Genomic DNA, 15328 nt, shown 5'->3' with positions numbered 1-15328 from the left:
TGTCTCACTGCAGTGTTCAAAAGCACCAAGTCCTGAATCCTTTGCAAGTCATGGGAGCAAATTTGTCACACAAGGAAAGAAGGCTGGGCAGTGGAAAGACTCATCCTAGAGCTGAGGAAATCATTTTTCTCTACCTACCTTACCTGCTCCTTCAGGCATGGAAGCAAAAGGCTTCAAGTGAGCTTCCTCGAAGTGTCTCCTCTCAGTGAGATGCTGAACAGATAGGGCTGTACACTGCAAAGCTAGCAGCCTGCCACTGAGAGGAGCTGAAATCCAGTCATCATCTATGGCATGGACCTGCTCCAGCACTGCCTGTTCACAAGGATTCCTCCTCCTTGTCCTCCTCCTGGAGGTCAAATTTCACCTCTGAGGTATCAACAGAAAGTCCAACAAGTAGGATGCTGCTCTGAGCAACAAGCAGGACCAGGCAGAGGAGTAGGAGCTGGACTGCCATAGCATGCATATCTTTCAAGGACTCAGTGAATTGCACTCTTAGTGATCCTATGGAGAGTGCAACCTATGGGAAATGCACACATCTTTGTAAATCTACAAGTAAAATACTTCAGGTATCCCAAAAACCAACCAACCAACCCCAAAGCATGTCTTTTCCATTCTTCCATACCCACCAACATGAAATATCTCCATGTACTTTGGAAATCCATGTTTGCTGTACTCTGATGCACAAGATCAAGTACAGAATACAGAATAAGACAGGTTGGAAAAGACCTTTGAGACCATTAAATCCAACCTACCATCCAACACCATCTAATAAACTAAACCATGGCACTAAGTGTCTCATTTAGTCTCCTCTTACACACCTCCAGTGATGGTGACTCCACCACCTCCCCAGGCAGCACATTCCAATGGCCAACCTCTCTTGCTGGGAATAACTTCTTCCTAACATCCAGCCTAAACCACCCCTAGCACAGCTTGAGACTGTGTCCTCTTGTTCTGGTGCTGGTTGCCTTGGGAGAAGAGACCAACCCCCACCTGGCTACAACCTCCCAAAGCAGAGCAGGTGAGATCCACTTTTCCACCCAGTCAGTATATGACCTGTCCTCGTTAGCCACTGCAAACATTATACAGCCAGGAGAAGCCTGTTGTTTACTTGCAAGGATGAGCAGAATTTCCAACAGCCTGCTTGTTTTTTCTAAGGAAAGCTTTTGGAATTGAATTAAAGAACCCCATGTGCAATTTATTAATCTTTATATTTAGGCAAATAAAGAGAGCTCCCAGAAGACCTCCGAGCATTCCAAGAAGGATGGTCAGAATGAAGGCCAAGATGTTTAGGTCCAGCAAGTTCTTCATCTGAGTAAAATTAAGAAGAAAAATAGTGATAACAAGAATTAAATGTCCTGATGCTCAGCACTCACAGATAGAGACATGATCACAGGTGTAGGTACTCCACATTCTAAGCAAAACTTTACTGATGCCATTTTTAGCAATAGCTGCAACAAAATCATAGTATCATAGTATCAGTCAGGGTTGGAAGGGACCACAAGGATCATCTAGTTCCAACCCCCCTGCCATGGGCAGGGACACCCCACACTAGATCAGGCTGGCCAGAGTCTCATCCAGCCTGCTCTTAAACACCTCCAGGGACGGGGCCTCGACCACCTCCCTGGACAACCCATTCCAGGGTTTCACCACTCTCATGGGGAAGAACCTCCTCCTCACATCCAGCCTGAATCTCCCCACCTCCAGCTTCATTCCATTCCCCCTAGTCCTATCACTACCTGAGATCCTGAGAAGTCCTTCCCCAGCCTTCCTGTAGGCCCCCTTCAGATACTGGAAGGCCACAATTAGGTCACCTCGGAGCCTTTTCCATCCTTTTGCAATCGATTTAAAGGCATCTAATGAGTTAGATGGTGAAATTCAGAGAGAAGTAGCTTAATTGGAAGTAGAAACATCTGGTTTATTTCCTGCAAGATCCAAAGATCTTGCATTAGATTCTTCTGCATTCTGGTCCTGTACTAAAAGTCAAAAAGGACAGACATGGTTATATTGTTTCCTCTCCTTACCTCCATTTCTCCTAAGGGAAAGCTATAATGTGATGTTTGATTTAAAGCACTACATGCTCATTACACTGCATGTGTGTGGCAATAAAGCCAAGTAAGCACTCCAGAGGCTGGCAGTGAAAGGTGGCACAGCTCACTGCTTGGTTTTGTTGCAGTATCAGCCACAGGTTCTGGCCAGCCATCAAGAAAAATCTGTTACCTAGAGAACCAGCTTGATCCACACCAATAACCCAAAAGGTCTATGTTAAAACAATGTGAAGGTTCCTGAAAATCTCATGCTCTGGAGTACAGTAAATTCCCACTGCAACATTGTGCTAGGTAGAATGAAACTGAAGCCATTTTCTGGAGAAACACAACCCACAAGCCTTCAGGTCTGTAGCTGTGTTGGCTAATGCCACAGAACACAAAGGAAGCAAAATTTCCCCTGAGCCCCATGCTCAGTGAAATGAAAATGTTTCTGGTTATCTGTACCACACCGAGAGCCAAAAACTAGTGAACCTTGGCAGAAGTCATGTTGATAATATTTTTAGCCAGCTCTTTCCTCTAATGACATCAACAGAAGATAGGAGAAATAATCCACTGCTCTTTTCAGAAAGCATCCTGGCAGGAGCGTTAAAAGAGAAATGCTTACTGTAAGCTAGCAACTGATGCGAATCCAGTTGTTTGTTACACAATATTTTGGCTTCAGAAGGCCTGACCACGGAGTCTCACCTTTCTGCCACAAATTGTTACCTCCTTGGTTGTGTCACTTCAGCTGTTTGGGGAACTGGTGCACAGGCAAAAAAGATGCGGGTTGAAAACCAATGTCTTCTCTGCTTGCCTCAGCTAAGCATGTGGCAAAGCAAACATACCCCCAAACACTTCTGCACAGCCTAAGCAAAGTCAGTCATGTCAGGCAGCCTTCACACAGAATGATGTTGCTCATTTTCCCAACCAGGGTGTCTCTGTCTACCTATGGAAAATACTACAACCTCTGGTTTCTGCATTGCTGGATCCAAAGCAGAGGGGACTCAGACATCAACAAAAGTGCCCAGGGAATTACCTTAGGAAAATTTACTTAGTAGCAGAAAGTGGACTGGAATTCAGAGGACCAGAGGTTTATTTCTAGCTCTCTAGTTGATCTTCAAGTCAAAACCACTTCAGTGTGAGCCAGCTCCAGTTAAAAATAAACAAACAAACAAATGCATACATAAATTACAGTGCTGCAAAGAAAAGCATCAACAGACAGTCTGCCTTCATACATTGATTATTATTTTCCCCCCACACACAACATGATTTTCTTTCCAAAGCATTTATTTCATTACATGTAAACAACATCCTGCATCAGACAACTGCTGCATTTTTAAGGAAGGCCACAATGTGAAGAAGAGAGGGAAGGACAGAGAAAGAGGAAATAAAATTATGCTTGAATTTTGTCTGGGAAAATCAGATTAGAGTCCAGCCTTTGCAGGGGATAGCAGACAGAAGTGGTGATGCTGATACATACAGTGCACTAAATCACTAGTGCTCACCAGCTTATAAAACCTGCATCCTCTGGGTGTGCTACCTGGGACCGCAGGGACAGTGTGCAGAAAGGCTGAGCAGGCAGTACAAGCTGAAGTCAGCAAGTATACAAAACACTTGAGCAGCTTTAAGATTAGGAAATGCCGAGTCCTAGGAGAAAACAAACAAACAACAACAGTCACAGCAATCATTAGGGGGTCCTTTTGACTTCTCTGTGGTGCCCACAAATTTTACTAATAGAAAGATGGGTGGCAATGAGGATAACAGAGAGAAAACTGGGGGAAAGATCAGAGAGTTCATGTGTCAAAGCCCTCAACAAAGGCCACCACTAAAGCTGCACAGGCTGCTGTGTGTCTGATATTTCCCAACTCAAAAATGCTGGGTTTTTGCTTACACATTGTATCTTCACAGTGGCATTGTTTCCAGCAGCAGGGAACTCGAATGGTATTACACACCACAGTAAAATCCAGGCAAGCTTTACTTGGACATGCCCAACTTCTTACACCGGGCAGTTAACAGGCTGCATGCCCCACCAATAATATCAGCAATGAAGCTGGACCCCCTCCTACACACCCATTACAGTTAACTGATGGAGGGACCCCTCAAGATCCTCCAACATCCTACTGCTGATACTGCTCAGCCTGTGACTGCTTGGAGAGGGTACATCTCTTGAGCCAGCTTTACTCCAAAAGATCTCAGGGGAGAGGAATTCTTTCCTTTAGGTCTATCTAGAGCAGCAAGCTCTCCCTTAGACTTGCATTTGTCTCTGCTGCTCACCAGCAGCCTGCTCTCTGAAGGGGACCTCCAGACCACCAGTCTCTCCTGGGGTGGCTCCTGACTGCAAGCCACCACTTCTTTCTAATTATGCTACTAATGAACCCTGTAGAATAAGACACAACTTCTTACTGCTTCTCCTACTGCTCTTGCTGATTTCTTCCATGACTAACATTTTGCTTAGCCAGCATGATTTGGATTCCTTTGAATGATTGATCTCCAAAGGCTAAAAGGAGATTTGTGCCTTCCCTTTGGTGCCTTTTGATTTTCTTTTAAACCACAGATAGCTCACCGTGGCTGCTCATTTGAATTTTTGAGTTGCTTTAGGAAATGACTCTTGGAGTCCTTCCTTTTTTCCCTTGCCTTGGGGAAAAAAAATAAACAACCAACCAAACCCCAAGACTATTGCATAGGGGCTTGTATGTCAATACAGCAATAAAGACTGTCTAGAAGACAAACTGGTTTGTAATTTCTTTTTCTGGAAGCTAATCTCATTAATTTCAGCAGAACTGTTCACAAGAGAGAGCTTACCAGACTTATCTCACAGACATGCACCAGCAGAGAGCAGCCAGATTAAAAAAGTGTCACAACCAATTTACTTTTTTAAAACCAGACAAAAAAAGGAAGGGCCTCTGTGAATGCTGTGCAGCCCTCATCAGCTCCCTGAGCCAGCATCATTTATGTGGGGGTAAAGCCCGTGGGTAAGACCCCCTGCATTTTTCCTCCCTCCATTTTTCTTGTCTAAGGGCAACTCAGAAGGCAATGGGAGAAGGCCTTCACTATGAATCTATTATTTCACAAGCATTGAATACAACAACTTGTGAACTTCCTTTTAATTAAAGAACATTAAAGTCATTTAATTAGACAGCTTTCTTTTAATTAGAATGGGTGGCTTTTTCCTCATTCCAAAGTGACACACAGCAGGAAGGTTGAAAGATTGCTGGAGCATCGTCTCCGTTACCCTCCCAGATGCAATGGGCTCATCAGTGACTTGCTGGACACCCCCAGGTCACCAAGGCCAGGTGGAAGGCTGGCCCCATGAGATCACAGAATGTTAGGGGCTGGAAAGGACCTTCAAAGATTATCCAGTCCAACCCCCCTGCAGAGCAGGATCACCTAGAGCATATCACATAGGAACACATCCAGGCAGGTCTTGAATATCTTCAGAGAGGGAGACTCCACAACCCCCCTGGGCAGCCTGTTCCAGTGTTCCATCACGCTCACAGTGAAGAAGTTTTTCCTCCTGTTTACATGGAACTTCCTATGCCTCAGCTTCCACTCACTGCCCCTTGTGCTGTCATTGGGCATCACTGAGCAGAGCCTGACTCCATCCTCCTGGCACTTACCCTTTACATATTTATAAACATTGATGAGGTCACCCCTTAGTCTCTTCTCCAAGCTAAACCCCAGCTCCCTCAGTTGCTCATAGGTCTGCCCATCATGTACTTATCAGCTGGATTCTGAAATCTGGTGAAGATGGGGAGTTGGAGGCTGAGGGTGTCTGACTGCAGCTGGCTGAGGCCACAACCCAGGAGAGCACTAGAAGTGATGTTGTATAATTGAGAGCACCTTGGGGTAAATCATTCATAAATCAGTCATGGTCAAGGCAGGGGAGCACAGAGCCTTAGGCAGCATGCAGCAGCAAAGCCAGATTGGTTTCAACAGATTTAAACATGGGAAAAGTTGAACGTGTCTTTTAAACATGCAAAGGCTCATTGACACAAAGCAGAAGGCTATGAAAGACTCAGATTCCTGACTCAGGGACTTTAATGTCTCTTTTGAGAGGAGCGTTGTGATGCTAAACCACAAAGTGCCTTCTGAAGAGCTGCATGTTAACATCTGCCCAAGTGCGGTGACAGGTCGGGCTACAGCCCAGCATTTCAGTCATCTCTTCCCAGGTTAACGACCATGGCAGCCAGAACAGGCCTACTTTTAACAGAAGATGTGTAATGATTTACATTTGTACAGTGTGTTCCCAGGCAGCACTTCAAACTACACTGAAACTGGGGGGGGGGGGGGGGGGGGAGAAACAAAATACAAACCCTCAGTGAAGTGAAAAAAAAAATCTACTCATTGTATAATCTTGGAAGAAGTCTCCACAAGACTTAAAATTAGAAGCCTTCCCCAACCTCTCAGAGGCTTTTAGCAACTTATGTGTGTTTGTGTTTAATAAGACTGGTGGAGGGCTCCAGCTAAATTAAATTAAACCAGTTCCTAATTCCTGTGTTTTGAAAAGGCATCACGTTAACACCGCGCTGACTTTCTTCATGGAAACATGATTCAGTTCCTTGGCTCACACATCCCTGGTACTAACCCAGCACAAATGGGGGGGGAAAAAATAAAATCACAGCTGCAGTCTCTGAGCTCCTGGAGACAAATGTCTGAAAGCAAAGAAAACAAAAGAAACCTAAAGGGAGAGCTAGAGCTTGGTAAGCGTTGTCTGGAAGGTTTGTGGCTGCCTCTCTGACTAACCATGCGCTCCTACTTTTCAGCATCTGAGTCATCCCCCTGGGTGCTGCACCTCCATACAAATAAATAAATAAACATAAGGCCACAGAGTAACAGCAAGTGTGGAAGGGTGGTGAGGAGGAGGATGGGATAGGTTTGGCCAGGGCAGTGAAAAGGAAGAAAACAAACCTCAGGGGTGAATACTCTCCAAAACCAAACAGCATCAGAAATAAACCAACAAACCAGCCAGCAAACAACCTATACCATATTAGCAAAGACCAACAGTACCATCTCTACTCAAGATACAGTCTAAGAATCACAGAATCATTTTGCTCGGAAAAGACCTTTAAGATCATCAAGTCCAATTCTTCTCTAGCTCTACCAAGTCTGGAGATAAACCACGACCCTCAACCACATCTCTGCCACTCTGAAAGGCCTCCAGGGATGAGGGTCCACCCACCTGCATGATGAGCCTGTTTCAGGGTCGCTTACCAAGACCAGAATCTGGCCTGCAATTGCTAGGTTTGGCTGTACTACAGCATGGTACATTTTCAGAGCCACCCTGACCTACAGAGCAGGACTGGGGCCCCTTCCTCTCCCCTTCTCACGAGGCCATGGACCACACTATCGTGATGGGGGTTCACTTCCTTTGTACATAGCCAAGGAGGATAAAATGATTATCCTTCAAAAAGCCTATAAAGTGTACTTCTCCCCACCTAGAAGCACAGCAACACTCTCCTGCATGAACACAATGAGCTCTGGCAAGCTGCCATCTACAGAGCTTGCAAAGCAATACCTGGTTTCTGCGGTTGCCCTTCGCTGGCACCAGCCGTTGCCTGAGGGTCTGGCTGTCCATCACTGCGTGCCTTGCAGAGCCATCCCCAGCACTTCTGCAGGTGGCTGGGAAACTGTCATCCCTTTTGTGTGCAGCCACACGAGTCTGGCTTTGTTTTGATACAGACTTTGCATAGGCAAAAGCAGTTAGAGGAGATGCACAGCAGCCAGCAGATCATGCTTCGGGATGGGCTGCTCTTCAGAAACAAGACTGACTGCAGTTGTCCACATGACTCTTTGCTGAGCCTCAGGAGGAATCCTACCAGGAAACCAAACCAGCATTTAAAACACACAGGGGGAAAAAAATATGCTTTCCTTCACTGCATGGCATGAGGAATTGTGCTAATGCAGAGGAGAGAGCACAAGTGAAAAGATGTCCTAGTGCAGGGCATGTTTTAACCCAGCACTGCCACCAGAACAGACATTGCAAACCCACACCCTCAGCCTGACAGCTCTGCTCTTTCTTACCCCAAATGGGTCATGGGGACCCTCTGGCCCACAAAAGAGCCCAGAGGCTGCAGCCAGCATGCATAAGACAAACAGGAGGTGTTTTGGGGTGAGTTACTCTAGGTGACCCTGCTCTATCAGGGTGGTTGGTCTGGAGCTTCAGAGATCCTTTCCAGCTCTCACCATGCTGCAATTCCATGATTAAACGTGTAACTGCAAACTCCCTTTTCCTACTGTTGCTGCATTTCAGGGTAAGTTCAGTAAAACTCTGACTTTTTCTCTCACCTATGCCGTTAATTGCCTGCCTGTAATTAAACTGAACACAGGAGTACAGTAAATGACAGAATGGCTCAGTGTTTGAGCCTTGCTGCCTCATAAAAGCACTGATTGGGGCTACAAGCGATACCCACACAGCACAGCTAAAAGACCAACCTAAAACCAACAGGAACTTTTATATGGACTGATGGTCTTTGGCTTAGGCCCCTTCCAAACACCAAGTTTTCACAAGTTACACCAGCTGCCACTTGTATTTATTTTATAAACACCACATGCTAAGTGTAAATTGCATCGTGGCCGCCGCCGATTACACCCCAGACACTTTTATACAAGTTATGGGTGGTGGAATCCAGCTTTAGGCTGAAGGCCAAGAAACCCTCTCCAACTGGGCTGTGTAACAGAGTGGGGGGGGGGGAGTTAAAATAAAATACTGAATCAACTGGCATCTGGAAGAGCAAGAGGTTCTACTTATCACATGAAAGACTTGGTGCATAGGAGGTACTGCACTTACCAGCACTGAGCCTGAAGAGAGGACCACCGTGGCCAGCCCAGTCACAGGCACACACACTGCCAAGTCGTGTGGATCTTGCCATCCTGTCCAGCTGACAAATAGATTACTGCATTGGCACAGGCAAACCAGATCTTGCTTTTCAATATCTTTTGAGCCACAGATTTCTGCAGGCAGGAAGGTGTACCACAGGGAAAACCCAAACCAGTAGATTAGGTTGGACTTGATGATCCTCGAGGTCCTTTCCAACCTAAGTTATACTGTGATACTGTGAGTAGTGCAGGCTCTTAAGAAAGAAGGGAGTGGGTAAAGGTGAGGTGAATAAGGACTTCTAGAGTCATGGGGTTTTTGGTAGGACTTCTTGCCCATCTCTAAAAACACCATGAAGAATATGCTGTTACTCATCAAAGCCATTTTCAGCTCAGAGACACAGTTGAAGGACAAGAAGACACTAAATGGTGTTTACAGGACACATCAGTAATTACCTTTATGAATTTGCAGCTGTTAGTAGTAGACTGCATGTATGTGAGCAAGCTCTTTCCTGCCTTGTTTTACCCAAAAAGACATCTCTCACACTAGGCCTACTCCCGTTTGAAAAACATTCTTCAGCCTCCCTGGGTTTGGGTTGGTCTGTTTGTGCAGGGCTGACCACAGTTGTGCTGTCTCCAGAAGTCTTCAGCTCCCACAGGCTTTGCTGCCTGGTACAGTGCTCAGCTGTGATTCATTGTGGCACAGGTCAAACATCTCCTGCTTTTCTGAGGTCGCAGCCAGCCACCGCAGCCTTCCCAGCAGCACATCCCACCAAGGCATTTCTCAGCTCTTCATGCAGCACAGCCAAACAGCAAAGTGCACAAACATGAGGCTTGCTCACAGATTCCTAGAATGTTTTGGGGTTGGAAGGGACCATGAAGATCACCTAGTTGGCAGGGACACCCTCCAATAGAACACATTGTTCGTGGCCTCATCCAACCTGGCTCTACAGGAAGGACATGGACCTCATGGAGCGGGTCCAGAGGAAGGCCATGAAAATGATCAGGGGTTGGAGCACTTCTGCTACAAAGACATGCTGAGGGAGCTGGGGCTGTTCAGCCTGGAGAAGTCTCCATACCTGAAGGGGGCCTGCAAGAAGGCTAGAAAAGGACTTTTTACAAGGCCTGCAGTGACATGACAAGGAGCAATAGCTTCAAACTAGAGAAGAGTAGATACAGATTGGATGTTAAGAACAAGTTCTTTACCATGAGGGTGGTGGAACACTGGAACATGTTGCCCAGAGAGGTAGTTGGGACCCCAGCCCTGGAGATATTCAAGGTGAGGCTCAACGAGGCTCTGGGCAGCTTGAGCTAGTTGAGGATGCTCCTGTTTACTGCAGAGGGGATTGAACTAGATGACCTTTGGAGGCCCCTTCCAGCCCAGACCATTCTGTGACAATGATTCTATGAATACCTTCAGGTAGGGGGCATCCATGACATCTGCAGCTGAAGGCAGTATTGACATGAGAAGGTCCTCCCAGGCAGGAATTTCATGTTTGTACTGATGTCAGAGCCTGTGGGAGCTCACCTCCTGCCCCTCTGTGTTAAGTTTACAATAGGAGGCTCTGTGTAAGATGACAGGACCAACAGCATGTGTAATGGTTGCTGTGATGCCCTGGAGTCAAGCTCTGTGTTGTGTTCTACTTCAGTGTGGATGTATACACACACACACAAATGCATACAGACACATATGCAGGAGCAGGCAGCCACTGTGTGTGGAGTTTTATAAACATATGTAGAGTTTGTATATAAAAACCCCCAGGAAAATAAGATTCCAAGAGCATTATACATGCTCTCCTCACAGCAAACCTCAACTTCTCAATTTTTTTTTGGATATCCCCTCTGACATACTCAGCTTCCATCTGTTACACAGAATAAACCTTGCCTTGCTTTGCTGGGAAGTTCCTGAGCTCTGTCCTTCAGCAGTTGGCAGTTATTCCATTGCCTTGATTTCACAGGATGGTAGAGGACACATCCACACCTCCCTTGCACTGGGATAGCCCAGTACTGGACACAGAACTCTGAATGTGGCTTCACTGGTAGTCTCTCAAAAGAAAGAGCAACTGTCTCTCCTAACCATCCTGCCATCCTGGTCTGTCCTTCCTAAAGAGCCTACAAGCAGCCACTGCAGCACTCCAAGAATATTAGCTATCCCACCACATCTGTGCAGATAAAGAGCTTGTCTGCCACATACCCTCCCACAGGAGCTTGCTCTGGGTTGTGACTCTGCTGAGTCGGGGTAGTTTCTCTCCTGGATGCTGGGGAACATCTCCAGCAGCTCCTTGCCACCACTGCTGAGCACAAAAGCACTAGCAGCCTTGAAGATGTTCAAGGCCAGGTTGGATGAGGCCTTGAACAACCAATTCTAGTTGAGAGGTGTCCCTGCCCATGGCAGGAGTGTTGGAGTAGATAACATCTAAGGTCCCTTCCAACCTAAGCCATTGTATGATTCTATCAATAATCTGTTACAGCACTGGCAAAAGACAGCTTCCCCAAACACAGAAGCAGTAGATCTGATACCACAGCCACAGCCACATCATAGCTTAAGCGAAACCTAAGCTAGTCCCTTGGACACCAATGTGTCCTTTATGTACAAGGAGGAAGAGCACAGTATTTTAAAGACTGCCTTCATCAATTTCATGACAAGAACACCACCAGGCATTACACTGTGCTGTAGGCTAAGCTGTAGCAAAGGACACCAACACACCTACACACACAGCACCACAGGTTATCTGATGTCCACCCCACCTACACAGGCTGCACCTCCAGTCATTGAAAACTCTACAATGTGGATGTATTAACACACACAGAGTTCACTCTGGCTTTCTCTTGCTCACCTGCAGGTAATCTTCCACCAGGTCCCATTTCAGTCTGATGAGTGAGTCAATTATCTGATGAATCAGAAGCCCCAGCATGCCAGCTGCTGTTCCAATTAGCCCCATCAGCAGCCATTGATCCCACCTTTCTCTGGAAGCAGGAAAGCACAGCTACCTCTCAGCCTACAGCCCAGGACTATGTCCCATGCTTCCTCTCACAAACAGCCATGTGCCACTTGTAGAGCACTTTGATTATCAGCCATGGCTGCAGCAGCAAGAGGCTGGTTTTAGCCAGTATCTCTTTAAAAAGTGTGTACTTAAAACTCTGCCTTCAGGTGAAAGCCATTCCCATTTGGGTGAGGAATATGGGTGGATTTTTGGGAGGCTGTTTCACTTTCTAAGTAGCAGTGCAATCTGCTCGCAGATGCTGATTGCTTGATGCCATCTCAAAATCCAGCATTGCGAGTCAGTAATTAAGCATTCCAAGTGCTAGCTCATCTCCCAAAGCCAGTCTGCAACCCCCTCTCCCACATTAACACAGTTTTCATGACATTGGGCAGATCTACAAGAAATACATCCTCATTTCCATGATAACTTCACAGCTCTGCTGTTTGAGCTGCCTTCATAATTGTAACAGCTTTCCTTCCTGGGACAACTGAAAAAGTCATGGTCTATTCTCAAGTCAAGTTGGTAACAGGTGTGTTTACCTCTATCAGGTTTTTGGGTGGTGGGTTGGGTTTTTTTTTCCTCCAGTAATTTTAAAATCAGTAGAAATTGCAGAGGGGAATAGGAATGGGAATAGGAATAGACCGGGTTGGAAGAGATCTTCAAGATCATCACATCCAACACCATCTAATCAACTAAACCATGGCACCAAGCACCCCATCCAGTCTCCTCCTAAACACCTCCAGTGATGGTGACTCCACCACCTCCCTGGGCAGCATATCCCAATGGCCAATCACTCTCTCTATGAAGAGTTTCTTCCTAACATCCAGTCTGAACCTCCCCTGGCGCAGCTTGAGACTGTGTCCTGTTGTTCTGGTGCTGGCTGCCTGGGAGAAGAGACGAGCCTCCTCCTGGCTACAACCTCCCTTCAGGTAGTTGTAGAGAGCAATAAGGTCCTTTCCCCACTCCCTTTCTCATTCCTCGATGCTTAAAAATGCAATAGTAAACCAGTACTAATTCAAGATGGTAACAGCTAATGTGTTAAACCAGCACACCTGGTGACGCCTCACCAGGGAGCAGGGTGGGAGCAGCACAAAGCAGCTGACAAACACCTCCCTTATGTCTGCAAAGCCCTTCAGCATTTCCCAGTCAACTACACAGATTGTTTGGATTTTTTCTTTAAATCCCAAATGGCATTGTTTATACCTTATAAAACCATACTGACATTTTTATCCACACTGCATAGATTCAAAGCAGTTTGGGATAGCTCTGTGAAGAAATGGTTGTAAGCCATAAATCAGTAGAGAACACATGTATTACATCACCAGCTCTCAAGCACTACCTCAACATCACTAAGTTATCCATTGATGTAATTGGCACTAGTTTAAACAATGAAAGGACTTTTATGTGTGTGTATATCCTTAATATTAAATGGTAAGGACTGAACACCTTCAAACTGCCTGATTAAGGGAATGCTACTTGAGAGGTGGTACATAAGCAACTCTCTTTTACAGAATGGAATTCCTTGTGCATTCATTTGTAACTGTTTATCATTTGAACTGGAGGTATTCATCCACTCAGTGCAAAAAAAAACCATTACCACTAAGTTATAAACCCCATGAACACCAAGGTAGTGTAGGAAGCTGGTATTTTAACTACTGAATGGAGTTCTTATTCCTGTGGAAACTGAGGTCAGCCTGTGAAATGTGTTCATTTGTACCTCATTTCTTCTTTTAATGACAGCAGTATCAATTATTTTCATACTTTCAGCATTCCAGGCAATACTTCCTCCCCATCATTTTAGCCTACTACCAGTTGGGACTGCAACAGACAAGGTGCAATACACAGCTTCAGGGAATAATGCAATCACCAACACAGGTAAAAGAAGAAAACCCTCTCCCACAATTGTCTCATTACGTGACACAGATGCATTCACAAGTTTCAAAGCTTTTTTTTCCCTTTCCCTGTTTCACCATTATTTAATAACAAAGACCCCAGGCATTCCTCATGTTCCTCCAATACCTCCCCACCTCAGGTATCTTCCCAGGTTTCACAAGAGTTCTGTTCACATTCAGGAAAAAAATCAAAGAAAACATCTTTTGTCCTGCTGCTTGACTCCCATCTGGAATTTCACTTCTATGTAAGACCAGCAGCAGTTTTAAGTCACCTTTGTTGTTGTCGTTACAGTAAGAGTCAGATCTGCTCAATACCACTTTGATCCTCCTCCTCCTCCTCAAACAGTTGAGTCCATCCTCACCTGGGGCAATCTGGCTGAGTTTTCAAACACTGGAGGTCAGGATAGAACCAAGCAGCAGTGAGACATCCTGCCTGTCAGGAGGATCACCAGGTGGCCTGCTAGATGAACCTTCTGCTTCAGAAGAGTGTAAGGGAAGTGTAATAGTTTTAGGCTCCACATTCTTGTCTCAGAAACTACTAAACAGTAAATACATGGCCACAAACTCCCATACAAGTAACCATGTAAAACACAAAATACTTGTCTAAACAATACAGTTTATTATTATAGTTAAGCAAGTGTCATAGCATGCAATAAAATATTCCCTTAGGCATTCCCTATACAGTAACATTTGTGAGGAATGTGCATTATTCATTTCTCTGAACAGCTGAGGAACTCATTCCTGACTGTCCTGCTGGATGCCAAGTATTCTCAGCTGGCTCTCAGGAAGATGAGCACAATCAAGGCAGTTGGTAGGTGCACACCTTGCAATGTTTTATGTACTTTATTACCAATGAGTAAGGCACATTGTTTGTAACATGGATTATTTCCAGAGGCTTGCTCATTGTTTTCTTCAGTTTACAAAGCATGGATCATACCATCTTTGGGTTTGTTTCGTAGCAAACTTAGCCTTCCCTTGAACAACCCAAACACAAGAACTCTGCCAATGCTCCAGAGCACAAAGCCAGTTCAAAGCCCAGTTGATGATCACCAATGTGAGAGGAATTCCCAAATGCAGTATTTCAAATTGCATTTGGAAGTTTTGCACTTGAAAGCAGTGCTCTGCTTCGCAAGACATACAAATACAGTTTGAAGAAGGAAAACCCACACACATTTGCTAACAACAGTAAAGTCAGATCTTGCCAAAAGAACACAACACAACTTCAAATAAATCTCAAATGCTGGCATCTAACTAGGTTACCTAAGAGAAACTGCAAGGACAGAAGGAAACAAATTAAGCACACACTGGTCAGACATGGATACCTGTAAAACAACTTAACCTTTCTGGAGGAGAGTAAGCAGCAGTGCTTCAAAATCATCTTCAGGTAACAGAAGAGTTTCAAGGAGGCTCTCAACTTTAAGCAGCGTAATTAGACTTAAACTCATTCCACCATGGGCAAAACAGAAAGCCAACACACTTAAAAACTCTGCAGGGTGATTTTTACATACCCTGGTGTCAGGCATCAGGTCAAGACCATCCACACACCCCCCCCCCCCCCCTTTTTTTTTCCTACTGCAAAATCTGTGTACAGATTTTCATAAATACAATTGGTGAG

The 15328-nt window shown here is 45.4% G+C and overlaps 1 pseudogene; it reads right to left on the bottom strand.

Annotated features, from left to right (window-relative positions):
- LOC137451325 (chloride channel protein D-like) overlaps nucleotides 1-13183 on the bottom strand; it is a 90431-nt pseudogene extending 77248 nt beyond the window's left edge.
- Nucleotides 13184-15328: the final 2145 nt, after the last annotated feature.

The sequence above is a fragment of the Melanerpes formicivorus genome, unplaced genomic scaffold, assembly GCF_026170545.1.
Source record: "Melanerpes formicivorus ecotype bairdi unplaced genomic scaffold, bMelFor1.0.p_v2 SCAF_42, whole genome shotgun sequence".
Lineage (NCBI taxonomy): Eukaryota > Metazoa > Chordata > Aves > Piciformes > Picidae > Melanerpes > Melanerpes formicivorus.
The sequence above is the reverse complement of the archived record's forward strand: the minus strand, read 5'-3'. Positions and strand labels throughout refer to the sequence as shown.